Raw genomic sequence first — 21,984 nt, forward strand, 5'->3', positions numbered from 1 at the left:
GGCTTCCCAAGGGCAGGAGTCCGTATCTCTAGAATTTAGTTGCTTCTTAAAGATTTGGTGAATGAAAAAAAAAATGAATGGGTGAATAAATAAATGTTCTAGGGAAGCATGTAGGAAAGACAATTGAGCTGTTCTAAAAGAGTTGTGGGAAGTTTCATAGAAATTGATGGGTGAGCTTCATATTCAAAGATAAGTAAGATTTCAGTATATAAAGTTGGGAATTCTTGGCAAAGAAAAGAGCTAACAGAAATATTTGCAAGTGCACAGAGCATTTTGGAATTCAAGGGATGACAAATAATAAGTCTTGTGGGTGGGATTTAGACAGCTGGAAGTGATGAAGTGGAAGTCTAAGAGAAGAAGCTAAAGAAGTAGGAAGTACCAAACTAAGGCTTTGACTCATTTATGCCCCAGGGAGGCATCATGTATTTATAAGTAGAAAATCAGCCTCTAATTTGTGCTTTAGTAAAGCCATCTCTTGTGTCCGTGTAGGAGAGTCCTGAGGTGGAGAAGGGCTGGGATCAAGCCAACCACTCACCCACTTAAGAAGTAACGAGATCTTTAATTGCCTTTTCAGCAGTAATGGGGGTGGAGGTGGGGGAGTAAATTCCAAAATCATTAGAAAAGTAGAATGGGTTGAGTTTGTTGACTCATTAGATGTGGGTGGGGAAGAGAGGGCGAAGGTAAAGATGACTAAAGTTTCTAGTCAGGCACCTGGGTGGATATACCAAAATTGTACATTTACATAGTCTGTGGGTTTCTGAACAACCTAACAATTTTAAACCCTCCTAACTAGATGGAAAACTCTTAAATTAGAAGTGCAATTTCAATCCCAAATTCATAAGTACTTTCTCATACAGCTTTGTTATCTTAGATTTCTTTTAGTATATTTTAAAAAAAGGTCAAGATGATGGCTTTTTTCATTCTCGGAAGAAAGCAGAGATGATCGTAATTTTTGCTTTGACATTCGCACTGTTCAGGCATGCCTCATAACTAGCTTTTAAGGCTTCAATAAGTAACGCAGTGACCAGAAGCTCTAAAATGGGATTTAGAAGTTTCCAAATGATACCCAATTAAAAAGTGTTCCAGGCAAAAAAGCAGCAAACCTTGCTTTGAAAGGTACTCACAGTTCCATTTCCCTGAGATGAGGAGGGAGCTGCAACTCTGGGCTGATGGTTAATGCTGAAAGCATTCAACTGCAGCTGTAATTACTGACAAGCAAACTATGAACCAGAATTAGGATTATTAGTAATTACTTCCTATGAATCAGGGCATGATGGGTTCATGGCTTTCTGTCAACTGTTTTGCTTGAGGCAGACGGATATCTAGAGTGTCAAACTTAAAAAAGTTCAGCACAAAGGAATAGATTAGGGAAGAAATTGCCTCAATGAGCTACATGAAAATGTAAAATTAGGTCTGTCTAAAGACGGTTGATAACTTTGCTTCTTATCATGAAGGTTATGCTGAGTAAACCAGAAACTCAGGGTCATAAAACTTTGTTAGGATCAACTTTAGAGTTAATTTATTTTAGTCATTTTACTTAGGAAACTGAAGCCCAGACTAGGCAAGAAAGTTGCCCATGGTTACACAGCTGGTCAGTCATTCTAGCTTGCAGGTGCAGGCCTTATCTAAAATGGTTTATCCAATTGTAATTTGTTGACTGTACATTTCGATGCATAGGTATGTGACTCTTGCTGGCATAATTTCTTTTTTTTAATTGTAAAAAACACATAAGATGGGATCTACCCTCTTAACAAATTTGTAAGTGGATTGTACAGTATTATGGTATTTACTATATGTGCATTAATTTTTTTTTTTTTTTGAGATGGAGTTTTGCTCTTGTGGCCCAGGGTAGAGTGCAGTGGCATGATCTCTATTCACTGCAACCTCTGCCTCCTGGGTTCAGGTGATTCTCCTGCCTCAGCCTCCTGAGTAGCTGGGATTACAGGCACCTGCCACCATGCTTGGCTAATTTTAGTATTTTTAGTAGAGATGGGGTTTCACCATGGTGGCCAGGCTAGTCTCAAACCCCTGACCTCAAGTGATCTGCCTGCCTCAGCCTCCCAAAGTGCTGGGATTACAGGCGTGAGCCACCATGCCAGGCCTATATATGCATTGTTGTACAGCAGATCTCCACAACTTTTTTGTCTTGCATGACTGAAACTGTATTAATAAATAATACCTCAATTTCCCCATCCACAGCAGGGCAGCCATCATTCTACTTTCTGCTTCTATGAGTTTGACTACTTTAGATACTTCATGTAAGTGGAAAATTGAAGTATTTGTCCTTCTGTGACTGGTTTATTTCACTTAGCATAATGTTCTCAAAGTTTATCCATGCTGAAACAAATCATGGGATTTTCTTTTAAAAGACTAAATAATATTCCATTGTGTATATATATCACATATTTCTTTATCCATTCATCTGTTGACAGACAGTTAGGTTGTTTCCCTTCTTGATTGGTGTGAATAATGCCACAATGAACATGGGAGTTCAAATATCTCTTTGAGATCCTGCTTTAAATTATTTTGGATACATACCTAGAAATGAGACAGATGGATCATATGGTATTTTATTTTCAGATTTTTCAAAGAACTTCTGTACTATTTTCCATAGAGTGTCTGTATCTTGCTCCCCAATGGTGTGCAAGGGTTCCAATCTCTCTACATCCTCACCACCTCACAGATACTTGATATTTTCTGGTTTTTGGGTTTTTTTTTTTTTAAATAATGACCATCCTAACAGATATGAGGGATATGGTGATATCTCATTGTGTGTTGCTTTTTTTTTTTTTTTTTGAGACAGAGTTTCACTCTGTTGTACAGGCTGGAGTTCAGTGGTGTGATCTTGGGTCACTGTAATCTCTGCCTCCCAGGTTCAAGTGATTCTCCTGCCTCAGCCTCCTGAGTAGCTGGGATTACAGGCGCCCACCACCATGCCTGGCTAATTTTTAGTAGAGATGGGGTTTCATCATGTTGGCCAGGCTGGTTTCAAACTCCTGACCTCAAATGATCCACCTGCCTCGGCCTCCCAAAGTGCTGGGATTACAGGTGTGAGCCACAGTGCCTGGCCTCATTGTGGTTTCGATTTGAATTTCCCTGATGGTTAGTGATGCTGAGTATCTTTTCCTATACCTAGTGGCCATTTGCATGGCTTCTTCAAAGAAATGTCTATTTAATTAAGCTGTTTGCCCATTTTTAAATTGAGTTACTTATTTTGCAATTGGTTGTAGGAGTTTCTTATATATTTTAGAAATTAACCCCTTATCAGCTATATGATATGGAAATTTTTTTTCCAATTCATAGGTTGCTTTTCATCCTGTTGATTGTTTTATTTGCTGTGCAGAAGGTTTTAAGGTTTTCAAAGTCATCCCTTCTGTCTATTTTAGCTTTTGTGTCCTGTGCTTTTGATGTTATATTCAAGAAATCATGGAAAAATAGTTATAGTGCTCTTCTCTTATGTTTTCTTGTAGTTGTTGTATAGTTTCAGATTTTACATTTAATTTTATAGTGAATTTTGAGTTGACTTTTGTGTGTGGTGTAAAATAAAGGTTCAATTTTATTCTTTTACAACTAAATGTGCAGTTTTCCCTGCACCATCTGTTGGAGATATATATTTCCCCATGATGTATTCTTGGCATCCTTGTTGAAGATAAGTTGACTGAATGTGCATAGGTTTATTTCTAGGGTATTTTTCCTGTTCCATTAATCTATAGGTTCATCTCTATGCCAGTACTATACTGTTTTGATTACTGTGGCTTTGTGATATAATTTGAAGTCAGGAAGTATGAGACTTCCAGCTTTGCTCTTTCTCACAGTTGTTTTGGCTTTTGGGGGGTACTTTGTGGTTCCCTATAGATGTTAGGGTTATTATTTCTCTTTATGTGAAAAAGTCTGGGATTTTGATAGGAATTTCATTGAATCTATAGATCACTTTGGGTAATGTGCACATTACAGTATTGAATCTTTCAATTCATGAACATGAGATGTCTTTAAATTTATTTGTGTCTTCTTTAATTTCATTCACCAGTGTTTTGCAGCATTCAGTGTACAAGTTTCTGGCCAACTTAGTTAAATTTATTTCAAACTATTTTTTTGATGTTGTTATAAATGGGATTATTTTCCTTAACTTCTTTTTTTTGGATTGTTAATTTTTAGGGTATAGAAACATAACCAACTTTTTATGTTAATTTTGAAACCTGCCACCTTGTTGAATTTGTTTATTCAACAGGATTTTTTGTTTCAGAAACTAAAAGAACTTTAGGATTTTCTACATATACATCTGCAAACAGAGATAATTTTACTTATTCTTTTCTTGATTTGGGTAAGTTTAATTTATTTTTCTTGACTAATTTCTGTAGCTAAGATTTCCAGTTCCATGGCGAGTAAAAGTGGTGAGACTGGACATCCTTGGCTTGTTTCTGATCTCAGAGGAAAAGCTTTCAGTTTTTCACCTTTGAGTTTGGTGCTAGCTCCATTTTTTCTTTTTCATATATGATCTTCATCATGTTGAGGTAATTTTCTTCTACTCCTTGTTTGTTGAGTGTTTTTATTATAAAGTGGTGCTGAATTTTGTCAAATGCTTTTTTGGTGTCTATTGAGATGATCGTATGATTTTTATTGTTCTATTAATGTGACATATCGTATAGATAGATTCATACATTGAGCCATACTTGCATCTCAGGAATAAAACTTGCTTGAATGTGATATATAATAGTTTCAATTTGTTGTTCAATTAAGTTTGGTAGTGTTTTGTTGAAGATTTAAAAATTTATATGTATCAGAGATATTGGCTTACAGCTTTCTTTTTTATAGTGTCTTTGTCTGGCTTTGATATTAGGATAATGTTGACTGCATAAAATGAGTTTGGAAGTATTACCTCCTTTTCAGCTTTTTGGAAGAGTTTGAGAAAGATTGACATTAGTTCTTCTTTAAAAGTTTGGTAGAATTGACCAGTAAAGCCCTTTAGTCTTGAGCTTTTCCTTTCTGGGAGGTTTTCGAATGTGGATTCAATCTTCTTATTCATCACTAGTACATTCAGATTTTCTATTTTTTTAATGATATGATTCACTCTTGATACTTGTATGTCTTTAGGAATTTATCCATTTCTTCTTGGTTATCTGTAAGTCTCCTAGGCTTTCTTCATGCTTTTTATTCTTTTGTCTTTTTGCTCCTCTTACTGAATAATTTCAAATGACTTTTCTTCAAGTTCACTGATTTTTTTCTTCTGCTTCATCAAGTCTGCTGTTGGACCACTCTAGTAAATGTTTTGGTTCAATTATTGTATTTTTCAGCACCAGAATTTCTATTTGACTTTTTTTCTATATTTCCTTTTTTTTGCTGATATTCTAATTTTGATTTTTTCTGAGCTCACTAAGCATCTTTATGGCTGTTATTTTTTTATTCTTTGTCAAGTATCTTACAGGCTTTCATTTCTTTAGGGTTGGTTTCTATAGATTTATTTTGATTCTTTGATTGGGCCATGCTTTCCTATTTCTTCATGTGCCTTGTAACTTTGTGCTGGGATTTGCACATTAAAAAAAAAGTCGCTTCTCTCAGTCTTTATAGAATGGCTTTAGACAGGGCAAGACCTTTCCTATTCAGCCTGGCTAAAGATTCCAGAGGCCTCTCAAACTTTTTCTGTGAATGCATCTTTTCTGGATTTGTTCAAGTACATTCTCAATTAGAGGTATTTGCCAGCTTTCCTTCTTTTTTTCAGGACTTCTTAATTTCTTGCATCTTTGGTCTCTCTTTGTGGTATTTCAGGTTCTCTGGCTTTTAAGCAAGCCACCCGGTTCTTTTTCATTTGCAGTGATCTTCTGTGATCTGGAGTATGCTGGGTCACATCAGCACTCTGAGACAAGAGAGACAGAAACCAGTCCTTCAGGCAACACCTAAAAATCCTGCACATTGGATGGATATTTTAGTTTTCTCTTGCTTTCTCCAAGGAGAAGCCAGAAATGGACAGTTTTCCTCCAATTGCACTACATCGAGCTATGGGGCTCAATGGCAAGTGAGGGGTGTGGCAAGTGGGTGCCACAAATTTTCTTACTGACTTTGACGCAGTTGGTTTTGCCCTGACCTGGGGTGCAGGGACCTCTCAGTTTCTTTGGATTTCTTACAAAGGGAATTGGTCCATGTGTGGTTGAATAGGTTTCTCTCTGGGGAAATGGAACATCCTGGACTTTCTACTCTGTTATCTTGCTTATGTCATCTCCCTCTCCACTCTTTAAAATGACAAATAATTACTCCTTTGTTAATAATATTCTTTAAAAAAACTTTAAGTGCTATTCAAGTGCAGTAGTGAGAATGGGGAACACAGTAGAACACGGAGTTTGATCTGTAACTGATTGAATTAACTGAGATAGCTCATTGTCTTCAGAAAAGTCTGCCCACTGCATTGCTAAGACGAGTGGCTCTCTACTATTCTCTTTGTACTACTTGTCTTGGGTTGGGTTCCCCCAGAAGCAGATGGAGATTTGAATCACATAACTTATTTTGAACATAGTGCCAAGAAACACTAGAGGAGGAATGAGGAAATGAGGTGGAAAAGGAAAAAGAATCAACATAGTGAGTGTTAATGAGCAGGTTACCCCTGTGGGCAACTATGGGTAATTTCTGACAAGCACCTCTGAGAGATAGTGCAGAATATGCCTCAGTGTGGTTCTACCCAAGGGGTAAAGTAGCCTCGGGTATTATTCTCCAACTTTCATCATTAAAAGCACTGTCCCTGGGAATGGCATATTCCTTGTCCTTCTGGCCTACACCACTCCTGGGCTGAGTCCTCTAAATCCAGTAGGGGAAAAGTCATAGGTGCTTGTCTTAGGCAGCAATCAACGTCAAAGAATTGTAAGTTCAGAGGGAACACGGATAATACCCTGCCAGTGTCTGTTCTTCTGGGCTGGCTGTTGCAAATGGCATGCATTTGGATCCGGTAATCCCATATCACCAGATGCTAGAACAGTATCCAGGAAGAATTTGAAGTATTCTAGGAAATTTTAGAAGGTTAGGCAGAGACAGAGTTTTGGAAGTGAGAGCTCAAGCATTTCTTTGGAGAAATCACTAGAGCTTGGTGGAGTTATGGATTCACGTATTCCCTGCATTAAGTTCCAAAGATTATAGGTTACATTGAATGAGAGTCCCATGAAAACCAGTACTGAGAACAGAAACATTGCTTGTGGAATGGCTTTGGCTCACAGCAGTATTAGCACTCTCCAGCATTACCACTCTCATCTAAGCCACTATTTTCCTCCTAGCTTATTGCCGTAGTGTCCTCAATGTTCTCCTTGCTTTTCCTGCAAACCCCCAATCCCTCTTTGCCTCTCTGCCCTGCCCAGTTATTCTCTACACAGTAGCCAGAGGGGCTATCTAGCACTAAGTCAGATTATGTTGTTCATTTGCTTATAATGTACCAGTGGCTTTCCATCTCACTCAGAGAAAATACTCTAAGGTCCTTTCAATGGTTTACAAGTCTCTGTATAATCAGCTCCTGCCTCCTCACCTCTGAGGTGACTTAGCCTCAGCTCCGGTGGCTTCTTTGCTGTCCGAAGACCACACCATGTGTATTCTCTCCTTCGAGCCTTTCCACTTGCTGTTTCCTCTCCCTGGAATGCTCTTTCCCACACCCACATGGATTGCTTTCTTACTTTCTTCAGGCCTCTGCTCAAATATTGGCTTTTATGGTTACTCTGCATGAAATATTCTTTACTCCTTCTTCGCAGCTTCATTTTTCTCCATAGCAATTTTTATTATTTATTTCTACAGCTAGAATGTAAACCCCACAAGGACTTGAATTTTGTTGATTATATTCAGTACTATATCTCCAGTGGTTAGAATAGTGCCTCACTTTCAATAAGCAATCAATGATTCAATAAATATTTGCTGAATAAATGAATGAAAGTATTAATACACGGATATGGTTGGACAGAAACTGAAGTATACCCAGGGGAAAGTAGTCAGGCCAGGGAAGTCTAAACCATAAGAAATTGTTGTTGACTTCGAATTGTAGTTAATTTTCCTTTCTTACTCCTTATAATCTATAGTATATGGGGATGCTGAATTTGGAGAACAGAAAGCATGGTAAGTGACTTCAGATTTTGAGGGACTAGTTTATGAAGAGGAGGATGAAGTTATTCCATGAATTACAAAGGCCAAGATCCCAGATCACAGGAAATAAACTACAGAGAAGCATATTTTTGAAGTCAAAGGAGGAAAGAACTCTCTAACCATTTGTACTTCCATAAAATGGAAGGGACTGCCTTTCTATAAGTAATGAGTCCCCCATGATCAGAGGTGTTCAAGCAGAGTAGAAAGTAGAGGTGAGATCCAGAAGATCTTTGAAGACTCTGTCAATCTTGAAATTCTAGAATTCCATAAACATGAGAGAGAAGCAAAAGTGTCTCTCACAAAGCATCCCACTACAGTGTGAATGCCATTTACTGAATATTCATCTCCTATAACATTTTTTTCATACAGCTGGAGAGTATTCTATTACCTGAAAGACTCAAACAAGCCCCCCCCTCAACTTTTTTTTAAAGCACATACCCAATGTTGGACATTTCTTTTAAATTTTTCATACTAAAAACAGAATTTGACCTTAGCTGGTTTCTGCCCTGAAGTGACATCCTAGCAACAGTGTTTGAGCAGACACAAGCTCAGGCGAAACTAAGAGTGGGTTTTAAAAAAAATACTGTTTCTTGGCCGGGCACCGTGGCTCACACCTGTAATCCCAGCACTTTGGGAGGCCGAGGCGGGCGGATCACGAGGTCAGGAGATCAAGACCATCCTGGCTAACACGGTGAAACCCTGTCTCTACTAAAAATACAAAAAATTAGCTGGGCGTGGTGGCGGGTGCCTGTAGTCCCAGCTACTTGAGAGGCTGAAGCAGGAAAATGGCGTGAACCTGGGAGGCGGAGCTTGCAGTGAGCATCGCGCCACTGCACTCCAGCCTGGGCGACAGAGCGAGACTGTCTCAAAAAAAAAAAGAAAAAAAAAAAAAAGGAAAAAAAAAACTGTTTCTTAGATCCAACCCTTTGTCTGTGTTGAACATCACACATGCAATGGTTAAGCCCCAAATATATCATGATGGAGTAAGGAGGGGAGAGAGATATTTGGGCTCTGAGTTTCCCCCATGTCTCCTAGGTCAGAGCTTCTTATATTTTATGTGCACACAATCATTGGGGTTTTTCTATCACAGTGAAAATTCAAATATAGTAGGTCTGGGTTGGGTTCTGAGTTTTTGTATTTCTCGTAAGCTCTTGCGGGAAACCAGTCAGTTGACCGCTTTGTGAATATCACAGTCCTAGTTCATATTCCTTACTGGGCTGTCTATGAAATTGTCTCTATTTGGAGTCAGAAGCAGAAAATCTCATCCAAAGCCTAAAAACATTCTGAATCATTATGATGTTTACTTTGCATCAAGAAAAGCAATGACAAGTGGTTACTAATGAAAATAAGCTGTTGAAGGGAACTGCCAATTAGATAGAAACAATTCAGCTTTCATCTCACATCAAGGACAAAATTAATCATGCATGCTATTTCCAACAAAAATGCTTTAAGTAAATTATTTAGTATTTATATTTTGTAGTGATGCATGCCTAATAAAATCAATGGTTGCAGGGCATGATTAACCGGCATCCTTCAGAATCTAGACCTGCTGCCCTACTATAGGACTTGGTGTTTGGAAAATCCTGACCTTTTTGGAGAAGGGACAGAGGTTTACACTACAGTTTCTCTGTGGCATCCCAAAGTGTCACCTGGATATTTGCAGTTATCTAATCCAGGCTTGTTAAAGGTCCGTGTTCTTAGGCAGAAGTCCTGAACTCACTTTTACTGGAGCAGTTCATCACAATGTATGACAATTGCCTCTGTTTGCTTCTTCCCTTCTAACGTGGGAGTGACAGGGACAGTGTCTTGTTCACAGCACATGTAAATATTAAGAAACTAAAGACAGCCGGGCATGGTAGCTCACGTCTCTAATCCCAGCACTTTGGAGCCCAAGGTGGACAGATCATGAGGTCAGGAGTTCAAGATCATCCTGTCCAACATGGTCAAACCCCGTCTCTACTAAAAATACAAAAATTAGCTGGGCGTGGTAACCTGCACCTGTAGTCCCAGCTACTCGGGAGACTGAGGCAGGAGAATCGCTTGAACCTGGGAGGCGGAGGAGGTTACAGTGAGCTGAGATCGCACCATTGCACTCCAGCCTAGGCAAGAAGAGCAAAACTCCATCTCAAAAAAAAAAAAAAAGGAAAAAAAAAGAAACTAAAGACATATTTTTTAGATAGAGTGAAACTTTCTTGAGAAGAAGTTCCATCTGCCAGCCCTGGGCATATTGTAGTCTGCCTTGCAGAATTCATCTGAAGCTTCCTCCACTGCCAGACAGATCTTCCTGCATCAGGTCCGGTGCTGCCCCTGACATGAAATGCTCAAGATTTCTAGACTTTGAAACACTCTGAAGAATTGAAAGGTAATTCAAAAAGGAAAAATAATGACTGTCCTCAATGTGTGTGTGTGTGTATATATGCACACCTACCTGCCTGTGTGTGCTTGTTTAGATGATAAGAAAAATACTAAGAAAGTCTCGACAATTGAAACACTATGGAATTGATACAAGCCAAGAAGCAGACCCAAATACACGCAGAGAATGAATAGTTTATCCACTAGATGGCTTAGGAAAAAAATGACTACTTAGTAAAACAACAAATTAAGTTAAATATGTTTTCATATTACACAAACAGAAAACAAAAAATCCAGATGGCTTATTTAAAGAAATATTAACAAATAAAATAATAAAAGATCTATAGTAAAATGTAGGTAAACATATTTTTGGAGTTCGAAAGACATTTTTAACAAAGAAAGAAAACACAAAGGAAAAGAGGAATATATTTGAATGCATACAATTTGAATACAAATTTGAAACTGATTTTCATCTTTTATACAATGCTGGTGAATTTCCAATGTTAGTAGCATGTAAGAAATAAATATTCTCATATATTGCTGGATAGACTATGAAATATACTTACATTACTGAAGTGTGATTTGGCAAACAAGGTCAAAAACCTGTAAATTTTACATTCTATTTGATGCAGCAGTTGAATTTCTAAAAATTGGTTTTGAGAAAATTATTATAGATGTAGGGAAATATTATTTTGCAAAAAATAAGTAGAAACAATTAAATATTCAATGGTAGGGAGTTAATTTACCAGATCATTATGCATCAATATGATGGAATACCATTCATCCATTAAAATGATGAATAAGAATATTTAATGATAAAGAGAAATATTGACAATACATTGTTAAGTAAAGCAGAAGTAAAGCTGTATTGAAAATGTGAACCCTACTTTAAAGACTGGAAGTTTATATGTAAAAAATTAATAGTGGTTATCCTTGAGTTTAGGTATTATGGGTAATTTAAAATTCTATTGCTGCTTTTTGTGCATTTTCATATTTTTATCAATAAACATATTTTACTTCTGAAATCAGAAAGAAGTGTTAATAAAAGAATGAAATCCCCTTACAGATGAAAATAGCATTGTTGTCACTATTAAAAATGAGCAGATGCTAATATTAATAATTGTACTAATTTAGGTCATGTTTTAAGTACTGTTAATAACTATTCTTGTTCTCTGTTAAATTAAGTCTCTTAAAGTTTTTACAAAGTACACAAAGGAACATGTTGAACAATATTTTAGTAGTCTAGATACAAAAAATGTCTCTTTATATTTATAAAAATAGACCAAATTATGCTGTGGTAACTAACAACCCTGAACCCCAGTGTTTTTAAATATGAAGGCTTAGTTCTCATTCTGGATGAATTTCTTTTCTTTTTTTTTTTTTTTTGAGACACTTTCTTTTTTTTTTTTTAATTATACTTTAAGTTTTAGGGTACATGTGCATAATGTGCAGGTTAGTTACATATGTATACATGTGCCATGTTGGTGTGCTGCACCCATTAACTCATCATTTAACATTAGGTATATCTCCTAATGCTATCCCTCCCCTCTCCACCAACCCCACAACAGGCCCCGGTGTGTCTGATGCTCCCCTTCCTGTGTCCATGTGTTCTCATTGTTCAATTCCCACCTATGAGTGAGAACATGCGGTGTTTGGTTTTTTGTCCTTGAGATAGTTTGCTGAGAATGATGGTTTCCAGCTTCATCCATGTCCCTACAAAGGACATGAACTCATCCTTTTTATGGCTGCATAGTATTCCATGGTGTATATGTGCCACATTTTCTTAATCCAGTCTATCATTGTTGGACATTTAGGTTGGTTCCAAGTCTTTGCTATTGTGAATAGCGCCGCAATAAACATACATGTGCATGTGTCTTTATAGCAGCATGATTTATAATCCTTTGGGTATATACCCAGTAATGGGATGGCTGGGTCAAATGGTATTTCCAGCTCTAGATCCTTGAAGAATCACCACACTGACTTCCACAGTGGTTGAACTAGTTTACAGTCCCACCAACAGTGTAAAAGTGTTCCTATTTCTCCACATCCTCTCCAGCACCTGTTGTTTCCTGACATTTTAATGATCACCATTCTAACTGGTGTGAGATGGTGTCTCATTGTGGTTTTGATTTGCATTTCTCTGATGGCCAGTGATGATGAGCATTTTTTCATGTTTCTTTTGGCTGCATAAATGTCTTCTTTTGAGATGTATCTGTTCATATCTTTGCCCACTTTTTGATGGGGTTGTTTGTTTTTTTCTTGTAAATTTGTTTGAGTTCATTGTAGATTCTGGATATTAGCCCTTTGTCAGATGAGTAGATTGCAAAAATTTTCTCCCATTCTGTAGGTTGCCTGTTCACTCTGATGGTAGTTTCTTTTGCTGTGCAGAAGCTCTTTAGTTTAATTAGATCCCATTTGTCAATTTTGGCTTTTGTTGCCATTGCTTTTGGTGTTTTAGACATGAAGTTCTTGCCCATGCCTATGTCCTGAATGGTATTGCCTAGGTTTTCTTCTAGGGTTTTTATGGTTGCAGGTCTAACATTTAAGTCTTTAATCCATCTTGAATTAATTTTTGTATAAGGTGTAAGGAAGGGATCCAGTTTCAGCTTTCTACATATGGCTAGCCAGTTTTCCCAGCACCATTTCTTAAATAGGGAATCCTTTCCCCATTTCTTGTTTTTCTCAGGTTTGTCAATGATCAGACAGTTGTAGATATGCGGCATTATTTCTGAGGGCTCTGTTCTGTTCCGTTGGTCTATATCTCTGTTTTGGTACCAGTAGCATGCTGTTTTGGTTACTGTAGCCTTATAGTATAGTTTGAAGTCAGGTAGCGTGATGCCTCCAGCTTTGTTCTTTTGGCTTAGGATTGACTTGGCAATGCAGGCTCTTTTTTGGTTCCATATGAACTTTAAAGTAGTTTTTTCCAATTCTGTGAGGAAAGTCATTGGTAGCTTGATGGGGATGGCATTGAATCTGTAAATTACCTTGGGCAGTATGGCCATTTTCACGATATTGATTCTTCCTACCCATGAGCATGGAATGTTCTTCCATTTGTTTCTATCCTCTTTTATTTCATTGAGCAGTGGGTTGTAGTTCTCCTTGAAGAGGTCCTTCACGTCCCTTGTAAGTTGGATTCCTAGGTATTTTATTCTCTTTGAATCAATTGTGAATGGGAGTTCACTCATGATTTGGCTCTCTGTTTGTCTGTTATTGGTGTATAAGAATGCTTGTGATTTTTGCACACTGATTTTGTATCCTGAGACTTTGCTGAAGTTGCTTATCAGCTTAAGGAGATTTTGGGCTGAGACGATGGGGTTTTCTAGATATACAATCATGTCATCTGCAAACAGGGACAATTTGACTTCCTCTTTTCCTAATTGAATACCCTTTATTTCCTTCTCCTGCCTGATTGCTGTGGCCAGAACTTCCAAAACTATGTTGAATAGGAGTGGTGAGAAAGGGCATCCCTGTCTTGTGCCAGTTTTCAAAGGGAATGCTTCCAGTTTTTGCCCATTCAGTATGATATTGGCTGTGGGTTTGTCATAAATAGCTCTTATTATTTTGAGATACGTCCCATCAATACCTAATTTATTGAGAGTTTTTAGCATGAAGTGTTGTTGAATTTTGTCAAAGGCCTTTTCTGCATCTATTGAGATAATCATATGGTTTTTGTTGTTGGTTGTGTTTATATGCTGGATTACGTTTATTGATTTGTGTATGTTGAACTAGCCTTGCATCCCAGGGATGAAGCCCACTTGATCATGGTGGATAAGCTTTTTGATGTACTGCTGGATTCGGTTTGCCAGTATTTTATTGAGGATTTTTGCATCAATGTTCATCAGGAATATTGGTCTAAAAATCTCTTTTTGTGTGTGTCTCTGCCAGGCTTTGGTATCAGGATGATGCTGGCCTCATAAAATGAGTTAGAGAGGATTCCCTCTTTTTCTATTGATTGGAATAGTTTCAGAAGGAATGGTACCAGCTCCTCCTTGTACCTCTGGTAGAATTCAGCTGTGAATCCATCTGGTCCTGGACTATTTTTGGTTGGTAAGCTATTAATTATTGCCTCAATTTCAGAACCTGTTATTTGTCTATTCAGAGATTCAACTTCTTCCTGGTTTAGTCTTGGGAGGGTGTATGTATCGAGGAATTTATCCATTTCTTCTATATTTTCTAGTTTATTTTCATAGAGGTGTTTATAGTATTCTCTGATGGTAGTTTATATTTCTGTGAGATCGGTGGTGATATCCCCTTTATCATTTTTTATTGTGTCTATTTGATTCTTCTCTCTTTTCTTCTTTATTAGTCTTGCTAGTAGTCTATCAATTTTGTTCATCTTTTCAAAAAACCAACTCCTGAATTCATTGATTTTTTGAAGGGTTTTTTGTGTCTCTATTTCCTTCAGTTCTTCTCTGATCTTAGTTATTTCTTGCCTTCTGCTAGCTTTTGAACGTGTTTGCTTTTGCTTCTCTAGTTCTTTTAATTGTGATGTTAGGGTGTCAATTTTAGATCTTTTCTGCTTTCTCTTGTGGGCATTTAGTGCTATAAATTTCCCTCTACACACTGCTTTGAATGTGTCCCAGAGATTCTGATATGTTGTGTCTTTGTTCTCGTTGATTTCAAAGAACATCTTTATTTCTGCCTTCATTTTGTTATGTACCCAGTAGTCATTCAGGAGCAGGTTGTTCAGTTTCCATGTAGTTGAGCGGTTTTGAGTGAGTTTCTTAATCCTGAGTTCTAGTTTGGTTGCACTGTGGTCTGAGAGACAGTTTATTATAATTTCTGTTCTTTTACATTTGCTAAGGAGTGCTTTACTTCCAACTATGTGGTCAGTTTTGGAATAAATGTGGTGTGGTGCTGAGAAGAATGTATATTCTGTTGATTTGGGGTAGAGTTTTGAGACAGACTTTCACTCTTTGTTGCCCAGACTGGAGTGCAGTGGCTTGAGCTCGGCTCACTGCAGCCTCCTTTTGTCAGGTTCAAGCAGTTCTCCTATCTCAGCCTCCCAAGTAGCTGGGATTACTGGTGCCCTCCACCACGCCTGGCTAATTTTTGTATTTTTAGTAGAGATGGGGTTTCACCATGTTGGCCAGGCTGGCCTCGAACTCCTGACCTCAGGTCATCCACCTGCCTTGGCCTCCCAAAGTGCTGGGATTGCAGGTGTGAGCCACCATACCCGGCCCATTCTGGAAAAATTTCTATTGTAGAATTTTGAATGGAGGTGGGGAAGTGGGAGATCAGCCCATCTTGGTCACTCAGAGATCCACTGTCTTGAATGTTGTCAGAAACTGACACAGTTAAATGAAATGCAACAGGGTCTCATACTGGCTCAGAAATGACATAAGATGTGTTTACTCCAACACATTGGCCAAAATTAGCTATGTGGTCCCATAAATCATAAATGGCCAGGAAGATGGAAAGGCAGAAATATTTGGTGAATAGCATTCATAATTTCCTTCTTTCTTGACTTGGACAGTGGGTCTACAACTAAAATCTGAAGACTAGGAGGCTGTGATCTGGCAATTACCTTGAGAAAAGCTGAAACAATTAGCATAAGAAAAGAAAAAGAGATGCAGCAGAGAAAATATTGAGCATATTTCTAAAGGAGCTTAAATTTCCTGCATTTCTCTTTCCTCACTATGATTAACATGAAATTCTATAGGCTACTCTTTGATAATGTGATTCACTTCAGTGATTACAATTAAAAACTGTAGTGTTTTATGTATTTTGAAAGACACCTCTATTCCTCTGCCCACCAGCAGGGTTATACAATGTTTTATCCATTTATTTCCAACAGAAGCCACATGTTTACCATGCTGGTAATCTTCTACAGATGTGTCTTGCTGCTTCAAAATGTTATCATGCAGTATTATTATAGTTCCTATTGTAGAACCATCCTCCTATGGCTCATTTTAAGTTTTGTCTATTCTGAATTCTCTATAGGGAGTTTTGTTTTAAAACGAATCTTCCCAGTTAACAAGGACTGGGTTAAAGTGAGAAATGTAATGACTGTTCTATTGTAAGGTAAAACAGTCTTACAAATATCTGAACCAGTAGGCCAATCTGATTAATTAATCTAATCTAATTACTTAATTGGAGAAGCTGAAAGCAGTATGCAGAGATTAGGACACAAAAGTGGTCTAACTGTGTAGCAGCTGGATCCGAGGTTTGCCAGCGAGCTCTAGTAGGATTCCAGATGTTCCTGTCCAATCCCAGGATGAGAAATGTCAACTGATGTCAACCCTGCCAAAAGATGTTATTTCTTTAGTGCTGGAATATCTCCCATCAGTTAGCCTCCAATGAAAGTGATGAGTGATTCTCATTTGCCATTTTTATTTTTTCCCTTTCAGGAATGATCCTGAGAAAGCAAAACACACCAACAGCAGGTAGCAAATAAAATAAAAACTGCTTAGCTTGATGCCAAGTAAATTCTATTTTCTTTGCATTCTGGTCAACATAAAATGCAATATTAATGGATAAATTAAAAAGCTTGTATGACTTCAGAGAGGATCACTGGAGTACTAGTCATAAATGGCTAGAGGTTTTAAAAGAGTAAGGATTTGAAGCTTGCAAGATCAGCCAGATATAGCAGAAAGGTCATGGGTATTTGGATGAGATATGTAGTACTTTCAGCCATATATCATTAGTTCAGAAGTTTCTTATGAGCTCCAGACCCTCGTTATGCGTAATTGTCCCACAGATAGTACACATTCAACATGTCCTAAGTGGAACTCATGTTTCCCTTTAACCTTTGTCTCCCCTTCCTCCCACTCTTTCTCTTCCTACTGTGGTGGCTGTGGGAGTAAGAACACTGAAACCAATGTGGGCAATAATCTTGATTTTGTCTTGCCATCAAATCCAATCAGACTCTATGGCATACACTCACAGCTACCTACCCAATATCCATTCTTCCTTTCTTTCCTACTCAGAACACTGATTTTGTTTAAGTGCAGTAATATACTCCAATAAAAATACTCACCCCTTGAGACTCTAGGGGTGATCATATAACCCGCTATCGGCCAGTGGGATAAGAGTGGAAGTCTCTTAGAACTTTTGAGAATCCTATCTTTTTCCTGATATTAAATAACAGGCTAAGTTGGCTCAAACTTTTTGCCTTCCTCTTTCTCATTTCCTTTCCTGAACGCAGAAACAATGCCTGCAGAAACAATGCCTGCAGATAGAACACACGTTTTTCAACCATGAAGATAAGAGCCACATGCTTTAGATGATAGAGCAGGAAGCTAGGAAGAACCTAACCTTTGACGGCTTCCTTGAGTAGACACAGATTCTTGGACAGTCTGTACCCAGACTTTTGTAATGTAAGAAAACTAAAACTTATTTGGTTGAGCCATTGCAGTGGATTTCTATTACATGAAACAAAATGCAATTTGCTATGGTTCGAATATTGGTCTGCTCCAAAACTCTTGTTAAAATGCAATCCCCAATGTTGGCAGTATTGAGAGTTATGTTTGTTAAGAGGTGATTGGGTCATGAAGGCTCAGCCTTCGTGAATGAATTAATTAATTCATGAATTCATGTCATGGGAGTGGAACTGGTGGCTTTATAAGAAGATGCAGAAAAATCTGAGCTAGCGCACTCAGTTCCCTTGTTGTGTGATGTCCTGTACCACTTTGGGACTTGGCAGACTAGCAAGAAGGTTCTCACCAGATGAGTTCCCTTAACCTTGGACTTCCCAGCCTTCAGAACTGTAAGAAATAAATTTCATTTCTTCATTACCCGGTTTTAGGTATTCTGTTATAAACAACAAAAAATGAACTGAAACACAACCCTAACTACACAACCCCCATGTTTGTTGTCTTTACCTATGCAATATCTCTCAGATCTCTCTGCTTCTCTCCATCCCCACTGTCTTTTCTCTGGTTTAGATCATTATCCCCTTTTACCAGAGTTTACTGCAATAGCCTCCTAGTTATGCTTTCTGCCATCAGTACTGTTCTTATTCTGGATTGTCCTTAATGTGGCCAGAGTTTTCAAAAATTCATTATTAATCTTTTATGCCTTGCTTAGAGCAGTTCAGTGTTTCCTCATGACTTTGTACGTAAACCTGAACTCTTCGTCATGACTTACAGGGCCCTGTACACCTTCCTAACCTCATCTCTTGTCACTCTCTGCCTTGAACTCTGTACTCAAGCCATGTTTAACTTCCAGTTCCTTAAATACATCATATTCTTTCTGTTTTTGGATTTTTGCAAATTCAAGTCCTTACTTACTGTCTAATCTTCTGATTGGCTAACTCCTAGTTATTCTATAGGCCTCAGTAGTTGGATACACAGGGGAATACTCATTTAATGAGATGGAAAAGACTCAAGAAACAAGCATTTGGTTTTAAATGTGTTAAGTTTGGAATATTGATTAATGATCAAAGTTGAGATGTACAGGATAGAGTTCAATACAGGAGTTGGAAGCTGAGAGGAAAAGTCACAGCTGGAGATACACCTTCAGGAGTCATCAACATCAAGATTGTATTTGAAAACATGGAAAGAATGAGAGCAGTTGGTGAAGGAATAGAGATAAGAAGGGTGCAGGACCAAGCAACACTTGGTGGTCTAGGGAATGGGGAGCTGTCAAAGGACAGTCTTTAGTCTACTGCATTGTAGTTTTTGTTGTTTGTTTCTTTTTACCAATATGTAGAGCTGGACTCCAAGCTCCATGAAAGTAGTGTCCCTACCTGTTTGATTTACCATTTTATCCTTGGTGTCCAGCAAAATGCCTGCTATATAGTAGCCATTCAGTGTAACTTTCTTCAAGGAAATAATAGACATGAATTCAACTCCTGCCTACATTATTAACTGGAGAACCTGTACACCTTGTTTCTTATTTCTGTAAGAAGACTAAATAAAATAGTTTTTAAGATTTGTTTCAGTTCTAAAATCCTGATTTTAGAGTGCCTGTGTTCTATACCCAGCAAGCCAACATCCCAGATTTCTGCATCTATCCTGTGATTTGGGATTAGTAAATGTATCCACTGGTAAGTTAGAAAGTGAAACGTTTTGATGTGCCTGTGTTCTATACCCAGCAAGCCAGCATCCCAGATTTCTGCATCTATCCTGTGATTTGGGATTAGTAAATGTATCCACTGGTAACTTAGAAAGTGAAACGTTTTGATGTGCCTGTGTTCTATACCCAGCAAGCCAACATCCCAGATTTCTGCATCTATCCTGTGATTTGGGATTAGTAAATGTATCCACTGGTAACTTAGAAAGTGAAACGTTTTGATGTGGCTTCTGATATATAGGCTACCAGTGTCCTCTTCTCTAAAGTGAGGGATTTTGACTGCAGCGCCCCTACAGCCCCTCATAGCTTAAAAATTCTGCATTCCATTGTAGGGGAGGCTAAAAATCGCACTACCTTAGTTCTTATGTGAGATCTTTGGCTGTGTCTAGGAACTAGATTGATGCAACACAGACTGACCAGAGAAAAGCATACAGGCTTTATTAATTTCACATGTACATGGGGATCTTCACAAGAGAGCAACATCTGAAGGAATAGCCAAAGCAAGATGCTTTTATACTTTGTATACAAATAGTGATACATTCATGAAGAAATGACAGGACAAAGGGATCTCTAGGCTAGGAGCAGTAAATTCTAAGGGTATCACTAGGAGATATATTGGGGGTGTAAAGCTAGTGGAAGATAAGGGTTACTTCAGGGAGTTTATTCAGACCCACAGCAGCAACAATATCCTCTCTGGTGATCAGGGGTTATTTTCTCACCCTGGTATGGGGAAAGGCACCCCTCCCAAAGGAATTCTTATGGCTTGCTGTAGGAAATGGCAGATCAGATAGCTTTTTCTACAAGTACACTTTCTCCAATATTTTCTGCATGAAATAATCAATATACAAAGCAGGCATATTTTGGGATGGCATGTGTATTAATCTGTTCTCATGCTGCTAATAAAGATATGCCCGAGACTGGGTAATATATAAAGGAAAGAGGTTTAATTGACTCACAGTTCCACATGGCTGGGAAGGCCTCACAATCATGGTGGAGGGCGAAAGGAGAGCAAGACATGTCTTACATGGTGGCAGGCAAGGCAAGAGAGCTTTTGCAGGGGAACTCCCCTTTTTATAAAACCATCAGATCTTATGTGACTTATTTACTCTCATGAGAACAGCACAGGAAAAGCCCATCCTCAAGATTCAATTACCTCCCACCAGGTCCCTCCCATGACTTGTGGGAATTATGGTAGGAGCTGCAATTCAAGATGAGATTTAGGTGGAGACACAGCCAAACCATATCAGCATGTCCCTAGCTCCTTCACCATATATATTGGAAAGAATATTAATAAAAGCTAACTTGGATTTTCTGCCTTTTGTGGGCTTCATACTTTCCCAAGTCATTTCTTGGAAATAATTTCTTTGAATTATCCTCTTATTATGGGCTTCATTGTATCTCCCCCACAATCTGTATATTGAAGCTCTAACCCCCAGTACATCAGAATGTGACTGGACTTGGAGATAAGGCCTTGTCTTAGACCATTTTTTAATTGCTTATGTCAGAATATATAAGACTAATTTATTTTTAAAAAGAAATTTATTTCTTATAGTTATGGAGGCTGGGAAGTCCCAGGTTGAGGGACTGCATCTGGCAAGGGCCTTCTTGCTGGTGAGGACACTCTGCAGAGTCCCAAGGCAGCTCAGGGCATCACATGGAAGGGACTGAGTGTGCTGGCTCAGGTCTCTCTTCCTCTTATAAAGCCACCAGTCCCACTTTCATGATAATCCATTGATCCATTAACCCATTAATCCATTAATCCATGAATAGACTAATCCATTTATGAGGGTATAGCCCTCATTATTACCTCTTAAACGACCCACCTCTCCACACTGCCATGTTGGAAACGAAATTTCAACAATGAGTCTTGTGGGGCACAAATATTCAACCTGTCACAGGTCCTTAAATAGGCAATTTAGTTAAAGTTATTGGGGTGAATCCTAATCTAATATGACTGGTGTCTTTATAAGAAGAGATTAAGAGAGACAAAATAAGAAAATGAGAGAGAAAGGATGAGAGCAAGAGAATGAGAGAGAGAGAGAGAGAGACCAGGCATGTGCACACACAAATCACTACGTGAACACGTAAGTGAGAAGGCAACCGTCTGAAAGCCAATGAGAGAGGCCTCAAAGAAATTAAACCTTCTGACACCTCGATCTTGGACTTCCAGCCTCCAGAACTGTGAGGAAATACATTTCTGTTGTTTAAGCCACCCAATCTGTGACATTTTGTTATGTCAGCTCTAGCAAACTCATATACCACTTAATACATGTAAAAATCTTGTGAGTTTGATATTCTTTTCCTAACCACATTTACAGGTGAGGACACAGAGTTCAGTGAGGTGAAGTGATACAGTTAGCTCACGGTCTTAACCACTACACTCTAATTGAAGCAATGCAAGTGGAAGTGAAGTAAGAAAACCAAGCTTGTAAGCCAATAATAACGAACACCTGTTGAATATTTGGTAGGCATAATTGTATGCAATTTATATGTATGAATTTATTCTTCATAATG

At 38.2% G+C, this 21,984-nt stretch overlaps 1 long non-coding RNA gene across 1 annotated transcript in view; it reads left to right on the plus strand.

The window, feature by feature from the left end:
- Positions 1 to 461: 461 nt before the first annotated feature.
- Positions 462 to 21,984, plus strand: part of LOC104006010 (uncharacterized) — a 65,015-nt gene continuing 43,492 nt past the window's right edge. Inside the window, exons 1-3 of the long non-coding RNA XR_679536.3 lie at positions 462 to 546; positions 10,349 to 10,465; positions 14,341 to 14,498. This is a non-coding gene — a long non-coding RNA (uncharacterized LOC104006010). The remainder of the gene's footprint in view (positions 547 to 10,348; positions 10,466 to 14,340; positions 14,499 to 21,984) is intronic.

The sequence above is a fragment of the Pan troglodytes genome, chromosome 3 (genome assembly GCF_028858775.2).
Source record: "Pan troglodytes isolate AG18354 chromosome 3, NHGRI_mPanTro3-v2.0_pri, whole genome shotgun sequence".
In the NCBI taxonomy this organism is placed as follows: domain Eukaryota; kingdom Metazoa; phylum Chordata; class Mammalia; order Primates; family Hominidae; genus Pan; species Pan troglodytes.